Below are 14,824 nucleotides of genomic sequence, written 5' to 3' on the forward strand. Positions count from 1 at the left end.
AAATGGAAAGGGGCTGGGGGTGGGGGTGGGGGAGGGGGGTAGAATAAGGCTCTCAAGTTTTCCACTTAATCCTTTCTGCAATATTCTGATTTCAAACTATGCTAATTGGAAGAATAGCTCACATTGTCATTCTGGAACCAATTTAGCATTTTGGTGTGAGGAGGTGGCATATCGGAGGATCTTCAGGACAATAACACGCTACAGCCTGGAGATGGCGCCATGTTTTAATGTAACTTAACTGGAAATTTTATGTGGAAAGGATGTTATACAGTGTTTGTTAAATTCTTTTGCTGAGATGGTAAGAAATGTGGCTCTCAACTCAGAGGTTAAAGGAGTTGGAATCAAAACAATATAAGCCCTCACTACTTCTGCTTCATAAAATGAATGGGAATTCTTAGTTTTTGCACTTTTTCTCTATCATTCCTATTTATATGGGACCTACGGACTGTTTGATTTTGCTCCAAGGTAATTTAAATACAAAAACACAAACTGAAATATGCTATTACATTTGCTTCTTAACTTATGGAAATCATAAGCCAGAAAAAGGATTTGCCATTGACCATCTATAAAAAAAAAAATCTTAAAAGTGGAATCTGTATTAAATGTACAGTATTAAAGGCAGTGTGTGGATTTCATCTGTTCTTTTCTCGGCCTCAGTTCTTTGTCTCTTTGGGAAATTTTAAAAAAGAGTGGAACGTCAACACAGTAAATCCAGAAAAATATAACGTCCTGGTTGGTCCTCATCCTCAAGTCATCAAATACCGACACTTTTGGTTGATGTCCGATCTAAGCTGCCAGGAAGTTACATTCTGATACCTTTCAATTAAATTGCAGAGGCTGTAGCACATAACCATTAACACTTTCCAACCACAGTCTTTGATTGAAAACTGCTGTCATAAAGCATGATTGCAACCTGGTTCTAGTAAACATTTTAAAACTACTCCCATGGTGGCACTGTCCAACCTTTTTAGGTACACTCTTTTTTTATCAGCTACAATCTCTTTAATGTAAAAATCCGATCATTTCAAAGACTGCATACCCTTAACTTATGCATATCTGACTGACAGTGTCATCGTAAGGCTGTAATTGCAGGCTCTTCTAAGTGAAGGATGAAATGACAGTCTTACAACATAATATAAAACTCCACAATATTCCAATGTGATCTCTGTTGGTCTTTGTAGATCAGTTCAGATGTTGATGAGCATCTTCAGTCCAGCAATCTTTGCTCTCGGCCTTGCTTTTCATCAAGAACCTGGGATCAAAATAGTTAACTTTTTTTTTTAATTGGTACATTTTCTACCTCGCACCTGTAAGCAGATACTTGACACTACAGTCATGAGTCAACTATCAGCCGGTAAATAAAAGCTTGGCCTGTCCGTTGCACAGGAAGCGATACAATGTTAAAAATGTGTTTGCACTGGTTATGACTGAGGTGGAGCCAACACGCAAAGAGTGCACATTACTAAAGCAATCCAGCAATACTGTTGGCAGGTTCTCTGACAATAAGATCTTCTTTGAAAGCAATAGGTTAAACTTTAAATAAAGATCTTCTTCCTAATCTATACCATATATGGAAAAACTGAAAAGTTTGACTCGGGTGTTTTTGATACAATCTGCTTCAGGAGTGAGCAGATGTACTTTTTTAAGAGCTAAGAGAAAATAAGTTCCCTAAAACTATACACCATTCTGCTTTCACTTGCAGAGATGATAGTTTCTAGTTCTTGTATTTTTTCTAGTGTCAAGGGCGTGAATGAACTATTTACAGGCTCGACATATTTCATGTAGTCAAATTAATTATTATAGTCATTGCATTCCATGTAGAAGGCATTTTTTAACTTTTAGAACTACAGCAGTTTAGTTTTAAAGCACTTCGCAGACCACAAGCAAACATTCACATTTCATCTCGTACACATCATTACATTCAGCTAATGTGACGGCCATTATTCTGGGGAAACATTCGTGTTGACTAATGTATGTTTCCAGGGGTGGGAGTGACTAATTACAGCTACTACAATTACTGTTATTAAGTAATTTTGGGGGTTACTTGTATTTTTTCAACTCACTTTACTCATACCAGTGCATTACACCATTTTATCTACTTGGTTACTTTGAGTGTGAGTCCAATTTTGAGTGCAATTGGAGTTGATATCTAAACCTCTTATCTGCGTTTTTGTTGCCAATAAGGCTATCTGATCACAGACTGGCCAGTGAAAACTTGAGTACAGATTGTCTTTCCACCAGTGTATATTGCATACTGTAAAGGAGAACTAATAAAGCTTTGCAGGGGCGGGTCAGAGCCACATTCATGACTTGCTAAGCGATTTGCTTGGTGTTCCTGCGACCAGTCCTTTTGCCTAAATAATCCGAGTAAACGGGTGTGCATCTTTCCCATAGAGTTTTAAATTTGGTGAAATTTGACACCCAAGTTTGCACCCTTGGCTAGTTGCAAACTGTCCAGTACCAGTATTTTTTTTAGCAAAAGCATTAATCCACAATCGGCTTAATTTAGCCAAAGACAATTTGCAATGGTCAAATGAAATGCTTCAAAAAATATGAACACTTAAATTAAAACCTTGCAGTTTAAAGCTGTTTATTTGAATATGATGTTGCCGGTGCAGCGTTGAGCACCTCAGAACAAAGATGGAACAGTTTGTCCACTCACACAAAAGAAACTGCATCCACATAGTGTCCTTATGAAGCAGCACATATTTTTTTTTTTTTACCCCCGCTGCCTTTTTTTCCCCTTTAAATTGCAAGAACTAAAAATGGCACACACACACAGAGCGGCCTGCTATTTTTAGAATCCTGTAAAGGAACAAGATGGTTGCAGAGGAGCTGAAGTGTATGCACAGACTCCTATAAATACAAGCGCAACACATGAGCGGGCAAATCTGCAGCTACACATTTCCCGCCCTTCTCCTTCAGATTCAGAGGCGCTGAGGACAAACTGAGCTGCTGCATTGCTAATGGACATTATTTATTGTTAGCCCCATGCTCTATTCCTGTGCAGGCGAACCCACTCCCCTCTCTGTTTTGGAATGTTTCTCAATGAATAATTGACTGGAGTGGTATTTTTGACCAGCCCTGTCTTGGGTGCAGCGTATAAATAGCTCATGTGCAGCAAAGCGTGCATGGATTTGTCAGGGGCGTTAGGCCTGGGAGTAGGAGCCCTGTTATGTAATAGGCATGTGAGTTGGCACACCACAGAGACACTGCATTGAATGGGTGTGTGTGTGCGTGTGACGCTCTGTCCCCATTGAGCGTTTTCAGAGTGATAGTATACTCACTGAGAGTCCTTTGTTAAGTCTGCTGCAGCTGAGGCAGCTCATTTTTATTTTTGCATTCGCCAAACGTGAACTTAAACAATGTATACGCTTAAATAATGCACTTCATGTTTTATTGGCCGAAGGGTGCTCACGTTTAATATCCATTCAACATTTTCATCTTGGTAAACCTGCCATATCCAGATTTATATGAACTCGAGGCTTTTCACGGCATACTGGAACTAAAAAAATTTATATAAATGTAGTGCTGCTGTTGTTTACACTGTCTGATAGAGTGTGTCATTAATCTGGCCATCACACAAACATCAGTTCCATGTTAGCATCAGGGTTGTTGGTTTTTTTTTTAAATGTTTGCAACACTCTGTTGTCTAAATATGGAAGCACATAGGGGATTTTGTTAAAATGTGAATGTTATTGTGTGTTGAAAATGAAACTCGTGATTCAACAACACTAATATACATTTTATTTTTTAACCTTGATTTTACTGGGAATATTCCCAGTAGGAAGGTCACGATATCGGATTTTCACGATGCGTTTATTTGTGACCAAAATAAAAGAAAAAAACGTCAAGATAGCGATATTATCACAACAGACCTCCATCACTTTTCCATTTTATGGCTGGTGGCAAACAGTGTTAAGGTGCACTTAAAAAGGGAAGGAAATGATTTAAGAGGAGCTGGAGTATTTACACGATATGATATTCAATATTTGATTTTTTAAAATATCATGATTATCGTCAATATCGGCATATCGCGACACTCCTAATTCCCGGCTGCATGCAAAGTTTCACATAAAGGAACAAAAAGCATTCAAAAAACAAACATGCATTATTTTTTTTTATCTTCCACAGATGTGTGTTATTTGTGTAAAATGAGTGAAATGCAATAATCTGGTTTTCATTTCAGCAAACTTGATCCAAATAGATGATGCAATAGACACTGGGGGTGAAGGAACGTTCAAAGTTCATCTGAGGCTCTTGGATGTTGTCATCTGTTCCGATGCTAAACTTTTGATGCCCATTTCCACCACGCTGGAATTTGTTATTGCACATCGCAGTGCGTAGATATATTTGGCTCACCGCTGCTGAATATAGAAACACTGAATGGATGTTGCTGCAAGATATTACATAATAATAGTGAATTTCCTACACGGACATGAAAGGAGATGACTGATTTAAAGACACAGCTTGTTCAGAGCGGATCCAGGTTACAGCGCACAAGGACGGAATGTTAACGTGAACGAGGCTGTCTCTTGTTTATGGTGTGTAGACGGACAAACACTCGCATTTATTGTTGTTTTTTTATTTCCATGACGTTGTCGACTTCTCAGATGCTGCAGCAGAGTCGCGCAGGACCGGATTAAGAGAGTTTTCTAGATGTTAGAAGAAAATTATTGTTTGTAGCTTCAACAAACAAAAGTGTATATGCAGAAAACTGGCTTGGCATTTGCATGTGTGTAAAAAAAAAAAAAAGGCACAAATTTTTGATATGTACATGTAAGTTTGTTTTTTTTACATGTAAACATCGGTACATCACACCATAGTAAAAACCCATCGCACCAGTTGTATGCACGGAAATGGACAGTGTTCTGCCTCCTCTGATCTTTGAACTTGAAGAAAGTGTATCTGAAGAGTCCATGCGATGAAATGGAATACAGCAAGAAAAAAATCGATTTTCTCCACAATTTGTCCTTTATGTTTTGGTTGGAATGTATCTCAATACAGCAGTGGTTCACTAGACATTCATAAAGCATGCATTATGTTTTGCTAGGCTGTAGCTACAAGGGGGTTTTCTGGCCATTTCTCTCTACTTTAGTGTAATAAAAATGCATTGGCCCTGTGGGAACAATAGTTTTTCACTGCCATTAACAACAAAGTCTTTTCTTCTTCTTCTTCTTCTTCTTGCACCCTGAATCAGTTTACATCTGCAGTCGATTGCTGCGTACCTCTCTGTGTTTTACTCGAAGTGGCTAATACATTGTGGAAATTCTCTGCAGCCAAACAGTTGTCCCCGTCTAATCTGAATTTGGTCCCGGCCATGCGTCACTGTTGTTTTGGTACCATGGACAGCTCCGGAGTAGTGTCATCACACTCTGTCCTCAGCTGCACCGCTGAAGTTACAGCCCCACTCACAGTGTTGTGCAAAGTACCCGCAAATCACACTTGAGTGGAAGTGAAGATATCAAGTTGAAATATTACTTCGGATTAAGAGAAAGTATCGGATACGACATGTGGTTACAAGTATCAAATGCACAGTTACCGATAAAGTACGGACCGAGCGATTATCGGCCTGAAAGACGATCAGATCTGATATCCAGTATTATCGGAAGCATTGGTGGTTTTCATCAGACCCAACAGCCGATAAAATAAATTATTTCTAATATTGCGTTACTTCTGCAAAGTAAGTTGTGACTAGAGCAGTTAGAAATAGAGTCAAAAGTAAAGTCATTGTCAAAATGAAGTGGAGTTGAAGTTTAATACCCAAGTACCTCAAAATTGTACCAAAGTACAGTACTTGAGTACATCTAGGTAGTTACATTCTGTCACTACCTTTTCATGTAGACGGATGACAAGAGACCACATGCTTCCAGGACAGCTCCAGTGCACCCTGACGTACAAGTCCTGTGACATCATAAAGGAACCCTGCTGTTGCTTGGGGTGTAAATAAAGCCAGGAAGTTATCTGAAGTTGAAGTTTGAACTTTTTCTGTGTGCACAACACACACAAAGAACTGTTCAACAACAGATATGTCGAAGCTTTACTTTTCCTTATGTTCAGTTTTCAGTTTTATATTCTGACTCCCCTGCGTTTATGGTCTGGTTAGGTGTAGGCGCAAAAAAACACTCAGTTAGGGTTAGGAGGAGATCATGTTTTGGCTTAGAATACCTGTTTTGGTCACCGGAGAACATGGCTGGACGTATCCTGAGGTCTCGTTAAAATACCTCGCAAACCAGAAACTGTCCCAAGGTCCTCCTAAAAATATCCTTTGGTGTCACGCTCACAAATGTTGAAATGATGCTGATACTTAAGACACGTACAAATCTGGATGTATCAGTCCATTCACCCAGAGACTGGGCTGGTCTCAGAGCAGTGAGGACTCTTTTATCTCTTTGCATCTTTGCTTTCGCACTTAAAATAATTGACTTTTTGTGCGTGCATTGCATGTTTTTTGGGGGGTTGAAAGCTGTAATGATACAGTCTGCCCTTTTGATACTCACACACACTCATAGCATGCAAGAGCTGCATGCTAACACATGTCAGTAACTTGTGGTGCTCGTATGGAAGAGCTGTGAGTGGCTGGTGTAATCACACACTTCCTCTTCATCAGAGCAGGTCTCTTCAGTCCTGATGGGCAGCAGGAACCTGTTCCCAACTTAGCCTCTGGTTTAAACTTAACATCGGCTCTCAAAAAGCCGTCGGTGGATAACACACATACAGTACGAACAGAAGGTAGTATGTGTGTCTGCAGTGGCGTGCACAGACTTTTTGAAGGGCAGGGGCAAAAATAAGGGCACTTTAGCGCACGTTTTTGCCGGCCAAGAGGGCACTTTAGCGCGTGTTTTGACTCCCAAGAGGGCACTTTAGCGCGCGTTTTGGCTCCCAAGAGGGCATGCACTTTAGCGCCCTTTAGACATTTTGTCTTTGCATGAGACAACACAACACAACAGAGGTTATGAGTCCATTTGAGTTGCTTCATTGGCCAAGTGGTCAGCTGTGTCAGACCTGGCAACTTCGAACACAAGCGGTTTGAAATTCAGAGTGGTGCGGTTTATCGAGTTAGATTTTTGGACGAGACTCAACTGAATTAAAGGGGAGGTGTGCGCTCTACTAAGAGCCTTCTAGCTCTTTCCAGGGGGGAAAAAACCCAAAACAAAAACGTTATGAAATGTGCCTTTTAAGGGTTTGTCATACTCAGCGCACCACAACTTACACTTGTGGTGTGCATGATGCGTGTGACATTCTAGGCGGGCCCTGATCCAAATCACACGTCTAAAATCTGAACATAAATGAAATGTATACGATGAAAAGACATGACACCATCAGACAGAGGAACTGGTCCAAAGGTGAAGTCTCCTGTCAGTTTAAAGCCATATTAATCCCACAGGTTGCAGCTTTAGAGAATGAGACACTCTCTCATTCTTAAAGAGACACATTGATAAAGGAAATAAATAAATAAAATGAAATAAAAAAAACACATCTCATGATCTGCCCAGGATTATTCCTCTCTCTGGTTGTATATATATTTTTTTTTTGCTGTGGGTAGAGCAGCAGATGCAGCCTGGAAGCCGTCCTGTGTTTATGTTTCGCCTCTCGTACAGTAGTAGGCTACCCTGAGCAGAGAAACCCGCAGCGCCAGGCATGTTGAGGATGGGAGTTAAAAATAGCATCATCGGTCGGCCAAGCGCCGCTCCGTTACTACGCGTTTCAGCATTCTGCCCTGTGCAGGGGGAGTCTGCAGGACTGAGACCGCGGCAGCCTGTAATCAGCCCCTCCACCTTTTGCGTGGAGCTCCGCATCGTCACACTGAAGGGGGGCCACTTCTGATGGTGGACTCGTTTACATTGACCGTGCCCTGTGATCTGAAAATAAGGAGGGAAGCGTCAAAAGTGAAACGCCTTGTTGTGTGTGTGTGTGTGTGTGTGTGTGTGTGTGTGTGTTGTCTCATGGTGACCAGTGGAGCTCATAGTTTACTCACCATGTTATCTGTGTGGCAGGCTCCTCCTGTGACATGAGAGGGAGCCTGCAAACAATGGCCTCTCCAGGTTGGAGGAGCAGGAGGAGGAGGGGGCTGCGCCTCCCGCAGCCTATCCTCCGCCGCCGTGCGTCTCCAGCGGGTGTTCCATTGGACCTCCGTCGCTCCTTCAGCCGCGGCATAGGCAACGGTGGCGCCTGCTTCCACCTTCAAAGTGGGAGATTCTCCACCTGACGTCAACAGTGACTGACACAGGCCCCCACCACCACCACCACCCCCGGAGAGGAGGAAGGCTATTTTATTCGCTTTTCTTCTTGGGGGGGTTAAATGGAAGACACAAAACAAGACATGCGAGCCAATGAGCTTGAGAATTTATCCAAGCACAGTGTTCCTAATTATAAAAGGGTGGATGGCGTGCGCGTGCGTGTGTGAATTGGGGAAATTGGAGGAAGGGGCGGAGGAGGCAGGTGTGTGTGTGTGTTTGTGTGTGTGTGTGTGTGTATGTTGGGGGGGGGGGGGGTGTCGCCACCATGCGCCATGAATTAATAAAAGCCAAATTCTGCACACTTCCATGATTCCGTTGAAATCCGGGCGTTCAAGTTTCCCCCCCCCCCCCCAACAGCATCATCATCATTATTAAAGGAGATGCTGCACCGTGCACGCGCATCAGTCGTGCAAAAGGGGGGGGGGGGGTCGACGGTGGTAGGGGGGGCAGAAGCGGGAGCTCGCGCCAGCTCTCAAACGCCGCACGCTCGAAATTCCTCCAAGGAACCTCTGCGAGCTTTTCTTTTTTTTCTTTTTTCTTTTTTTTTTTTCCATCACGCGCGGCGCTAAAAATAGAAACGGGGTTGGATCGTGATCCAGAAATAGATAGGGGGCATCACTCCTATAAAAGGCACACCATTCAAGAGTACAGTGTGTGCACAGTTTGAAGGAGCGAAAAGCCAGAGCATGTTTTGTGGAGAAAAACGGGCTTTTTTTTATGGCGCTTTTCGCGTTTTTTTTTTGGGGGTGTTTTTTTGTTCATTTTTCATATTTTTGTTTATTTGTAATTTTTTTTTTAGAGGAGGCTTCGCTGCTACACCGGTGAGTTGTGTGAACCCTTTCCTCTCTCCTGCTGCACCTGTTCTCTGTTCCCTTTGCTGTAAATGTGAACCCTGTGTGTGCTTTCTCTCTCTTTTAATTTTTTACATTTTTTATTTATATTCACGCCACAGCAGCGAACGGTGATTGTTTGATTCTTGCGCTGAGAGAATCGCGATGTCATGAGTGTTGTTTTTTGTGCGGATTTCTGCAGCATGCTGTGAAGCAGCTACACGGGAATCTCCCTTAGTTGTGATTAAAAAAAAAAAAAAAAAAAAAGGGGGGGTGGATGTGTCTTCTGTCGGCGTGCTCCGGTTGATTTCATCCGTGTCAGTGTGTTTGAACGGAAGATGTGTGTGGATTCTTCTGGAGTTTCCTTGTGAGAGGAGGGGAGCTGTCCTCTGGCTGTGGTGCTGAAGTCTCTCCGCTCTTTGCACACGGAGCGTCTTTTGGGCATTCCTGATGAGTTTTACGCACCAGATCTCACATAAACATCAGGATACATCGTCCATGATGCTTACTTGCTTTTTTTTTTTTTTCTTTTTTTTTTTTTTTCTTTATCTCCCAACCATTCTGAGCGCGCAAATCTCAACCATCACCTCACATTTCGCGGATGTCTCCGCGCAGGAGCTGAAGGGCAGCCCACCGCCTGCACGATCCGCTGCTTGTTTGCAGGTTTTTTCCCTTTTGTGCGCGATGAGTCTCGAGTCGTGACTGCTAAAAGTGAGTAAGGCGCGTGCTGCGTCAGTGGCGTCTGGCTCCGGTGCGCTCGAGACAGATGGGGGGAATCGTGACCGGCTGGGAGACCGCGTCCACGAGTGAAGGGCTGGACGGCCCAATGAAAACGGAGCGAGGGTGGGGCCCCTGCTTCGGCAGCTGGAGGTTTGGAGCCAAATTAACCCTTTGCAAATAAAGCGAACTTTACTATTAATGAAACTGGAGCCTTTTAATCACCATTTCAACTGGTGGTGTTTCTCTTTCAGCCGTGAAAATAATACCCAAATAGAGATTTACGCACCGGATCAGGACGCTGCCTCGCGTATTTTCGTCTTTAAAGTCCCTCTTATTGGTTGTTGTTTGGTGTAATGTCGCACTAGTGGATGTTGGAGGAGGAGGAGGAGGGGGGGGGGCGAGTAATGAAACTGCCAGGTGCTTTGGCCTCCTGCTTAGGTGCTCTTTTCCTCCGCGCCGCGATTGGTGGATGACGACTCGTCCCGTCCAATGAGAGCGCGGCCATCCCTCTGCTGCGCGTTAAAGTCTATAACGGCGACGAGATGCCGCCTCTCCTCACCGCCGCTCTTTTTAATAACAAGCCTGCGTGTTGCTGCAAAGCAATGCCAATCCAGTGGGGTTTTTCAGTTTGGTTTCTGCTTCTACATCTTTCTGAACCAAACAACCGAGTGCACAAAGAAACACCCCGAATGCACGCACGAGGTGTTCTGTATCTGGAAACACTCGGAGGATGGAGAGCCCCGAGGAGTCGTGGACTGGACTGGATGTGGATGTTGTTGGGGAGCTGGAGCAGTTGTGTCCGTCACGAATCTTTTTGCGGTCTGGGCTTGCTGTGCATACACGAATCTGGGAAGCCCTTACCCCAAAAAGCATTTGTGGAGGATGTTGAACGTCGTGCATGTTGCCGAGGGCTTGAGAAGTCACACTGCTGCTGTCAACACAGGCTCAGTTGTAACACGGAGGTCTGGACTCACAAAGTGGCCCCATGCTCTCATCATGCACACACACACGCACATGCACAGACACACACACACACACACACACACAGACACACACACACACACACACGACAGACAGTTGTAACAGCATTCTGTTAAACATTTAAATGGGCTCAGATCACCTGCCCCTCCAGCTGTGACACGTCACGAGCAGTGCTGCTGTCCTGCACTCACTCAGCAGTCCCTGGGTTGTTTGCTGTTGCGCCTCTGATGTGCCTAATTCTGCACAATGTTTGCTTCTGTTGTACTGTAAATAAACATGTTCGAAACAGGGGCCGATGTGGAGGCTTTTCATAAATGTGTGCATTATTATACACACCAGACACACACACAAAAAAAATTAGTTTTTTATTGACTCATTATTCTGCATCAGAATTGCATCTTTGTAATTTCTTCTCTGGACGTGTAACAGCTTCTTATCCTTTGTCTGTTTTTTTATCTTTCTTTTCTTTTTTTTTTTTTTTTTTTACAGGATCTTCAAAATGCAACAGTTTTGTTGTTCACGCGAGCAGATGAAAACGCAGACATGTTCTCCGGCTGAAGCTTTTGTATTTAGCAACACGTTGTTTGATTCTTGTGTTTCTGCTGACTAAACATTTGGGAGCGTTGACGATGAGTCGGCTCTGACTCTGAGGAGTTGCTTTTACCTGTGTTTACGGACATAGCTATTAAGGCTCTCGTACAAAAGCCTTTTTCCTCAATGCCACAGATTCAGGTTACAAGTGTGTTAACTTTGAATCGGGACTCTGAGGTTCTGGGACTCCTGCGTGGACGTCATGTGCTAGAAATCATTGAATCACTGGAGGCACCTGAAGTGCACTCGCCTCATTCTTAAATTCTCTTGCAGTCTAAATATTTCACCTTTTCAAACACACCTTTTATCTCTTTTTTTTTTTTTTTTTTTGTCCATACACATACTCAGAACTCAACAGAATGCAAGCCTGAACGTGCAGGAATTCCTATTCTTGTTGTATTTCATTCTAATTTGAATTTGGTGCATTTTTCCCAGTTACACCTTTTCCATCTGAAGCAGGAGCTCGATAAGAAAAAAAACCTGCTCTCTGTCCTGTGATGTTAGTCTGCCTCCCCCGTTCTCATGATGTTTTTACTCTTTTCTTTATGTCTTTCGGTCTCACAGGCTCACTACGTCACGCACACGGCGCTTGGTGACAGCAGCAGTGACCGGACCACAGCGGGGTCAGCAGGTGGAATCCACAGAGTGAGTGGGAAAGACTGTGAGAGAGACGTAAACAGTGATATTCAATCATATGGATGCTCACGCAGCATAGACGTGACCCCCACACACTGCATTTATTTTTCACTCGGTGCGTCACCCTGAGATTTTGTTACGTCTGAAATATCTTCTTCTTCTTCTTCTCCTTCCTCTTCTCTGTTCTCTTCTTCTTCTTCTTCTTCTTCTTCTTCTTCTTCTTCTTCTTCCTCTCGTCATAAAAGTTATTGATCACCACAGTATTACAAGATTTGAAATGAATTTTGTCCTCACAACCTCTTCTTCCTTTGAAATTAAACAGTAAACTTGCTTTGCAGTGTTATCTGCAACAAAAAAAAAAAAAACAGAGCATCCGCTTGTTATCACGCTAATAATGAGCCCAAATCGCAATGCTTAGCAGCCATGTAAGGGATTTCCTTTGTTCCCATTCAGGCTCGGCACTAAAACAAGGAGAATTTGACACAAGAAAGACATCGTGCTGACAGTCAATCATGGGCAATATGTCTACTAACGCTTCTACCGGCGTTAATTTTCTATATTATTTTCAATATGGATCAGTAAGTGTGAACATCCTTCAGAAAACCCAAGGTGACATATGATACCTTCCAAATGTTTGAGCTTTTCCCGCCCTTTGGTGCGAGACACAAGTAAACGACCCCTTTAAATCTGCACTATGAAATACTTTAATGAGTCACTTCCTACAGGAGCTCCAGCTCAGAGGGCCCCACCCCTGCCGGGTCCTGGGGTCTCACGGACACCCCGTGAGCAAGTAGTGATCCCCCCCCCCCTTCAGCTCCAGTAAGGGAAGTCCTGCAGCTCACAAGCGGGGAGCTCCTGGTTTAGGAGAGTGAGAGAATGTGTTTCAACCTTCTCCTCCACGCAGCCTCCCCCTGCAGGACTCCCATCGTTTTTTAATCGGCTCACCAGCTTCAAGGTGGAGTGATGGCAGTGATACCGAAGTCAGAATAACACACACGCTGGTCACACGAGACTGTGTTGTGTTTAGGTCGCTGTTTTGTGAGGTGTGAGGGAGGTGACAGTAACATGGCCCACACATAGGATATTAAAAAGATTTAAAAGGAATTATAGCAATACAAATTAAAGTAAAAGTTATACATTTTTTTTTATATATATAAATACAGTTTAGATCCAGGTTGTCAAGATTGTGTGTGTGTGTCCTTTTGTTTGCAGGGTCCCAATTTAAATGTCTCTGTAAACATAAAGTAGATTTGTTTTTGTTTGTTTTTTTTTATCGGCTCATTTTCATTTTTTAGCGTGAACGAATTCTCACACTCGTTGTGTGACGTACGTGCTTTGAATGTTCTGAACTGGATGAATTCTTACGAAAGATGAAATGGATGAGAGATACATAGAATTGCTTTGGGATATGTCCCCTGCTTTGTTTTTTCAATTGTTTTTGTGACAAAAGTATCGCTAAATAGTTCCTGACACTGAGCGCATGTACAGCTTTATTTAGTTTATTAGTTTATTTAGTCTTAGAGATCATTTGGCTCCACGTTGTGTTTTTTTGCAGACGTGTGTGCCCAGCCTGATATGCAGTGTACAGGCAGAGCATTAACAGCATCTCGCAGGTAACACGGACGCTCAGTCCATGTGATTGATTCGAGACATTTACGTGCGAATATGACCAAACGCCTGCAAACCACATCTACGTATTCGTTCTGTTTCTGAATGATCTGTTGGGCAGAGGTGTTTCCAGTCAAATTGGTCGATCCTGTTTGCAGTTTGCAGACACTTGAAATAATTTGTAACTCATGCTGTATGTGTCCAGGAGATATTCCCCCTATCACAGATACGCACTGTCGAACTTTTAAAATGTGGAACTCCTCTCAGTCATTGGCTTGTGGTCCTCTTCTCAGTTTGACAGCAGACGACCGAGAGAGACAAAAGACGGAGAGGGCAGGATGTGTGCATGCAGTGTGAGATGTACTTGTGTCTGCGTTTCTATTTGCATTACACTTTTATTTCCTCTGTTCGCGTGTGCTTTCCTGTCTCCCGGCATTTGTTGAAATGACTTTAACACAGTTTCATGTCATATCTCACTCCATCTCGCTTGTCTCGTTTTAGAAAAAAGGAAACGTCTGACCCGATGTGTTAATGGTAAGTTGACCCCATTTGCTCCGATCCCCACTTTAATTTGTTTGCCGTTCACTGTGTGTTTTGTTTCAGCAGGAACTGTGTTTCAATATTAACGATGCTCTTAACCATTCATGCAGGAGCTTGATAATAAAAGCAGCGAAATCTCCTGTCGTGCGTCCTCATTTGAAGTTGTAGTAGATGACACCGCAGCATTTGGAGTGCCATGTTTTCAGAACAATTGCAATTCCTGTGTACTATTGCGCTGCTTGGCAAAACGCTGAAATAAACATGAATAAAAAAAAAAAAAAACGACAACAAGATGACGTGTTTGTGTTTTTGTGTGAATGGATTCTGATGGATGTAAAGAAGAAGTAGAAGAAAGTGTGTGTGTGTGTCTGTAAGTTGCACATAGAGCAGAGTTTATGGTGGGTATCATTTTTTTTTTTTTGGAATTGCTCGAATGTTTCCTTGTGTGTCACGGTGTAATCTCCCAAAAAAGGCAGATTGTTGTCACCTTACAGCTTTAATTTTCACTTCATCAACAAGGTCTCAACAGCAAGAAATGACTGAACGTGGTGCTGAATTACTGCCTCGCACACTACATTGTGTGATTCAACACATCCGCACACTTTTGATGCAAATATATTAAACAACTGTGTTTTTGTGTCTGTTCTCAAACCCAGTCAGAGTCAGATCTCTCCCCTG

At 42.9% G+C, this 14,824-nt stretch overlaps 1 long non-coding RNA gene across 1 annotated transcript; it reads left to right on the forward strand.

The window, feature by feature from the left end:
• Positions 1 to 8,675: 8,675 nt before the first annotated feature.
• Positions 8,676 to 13,248, forward strand: LOC115579631 (uncharacterized). The gene is made up of 2 exons (XR_003983705.1): positions 8,676 to 9,061; positions 11,927 to 13,248. It is a non-coding gene; the product is annotated as an uncharacterized LOC115579631 (long non-coding RNA).
• The last annotated feature ends 1,576 nt before the right edge of the window (positions 13,249 to 14,824 follow it).

Source organism: Sparus aurata, chromosome 4 (genome assembly GCF_900880675.1).
Source record: "Sparus aurata chromosome 4, fSpaAur1.1, whole genome shotgun sequence".
NCBI classification, from domain to species: domain Eukaryota; kingdom Metazoa; phylum Chordata; class Actinopteri; order Spariformes; family Sparidae; genus Sparus; species Sparus aurata.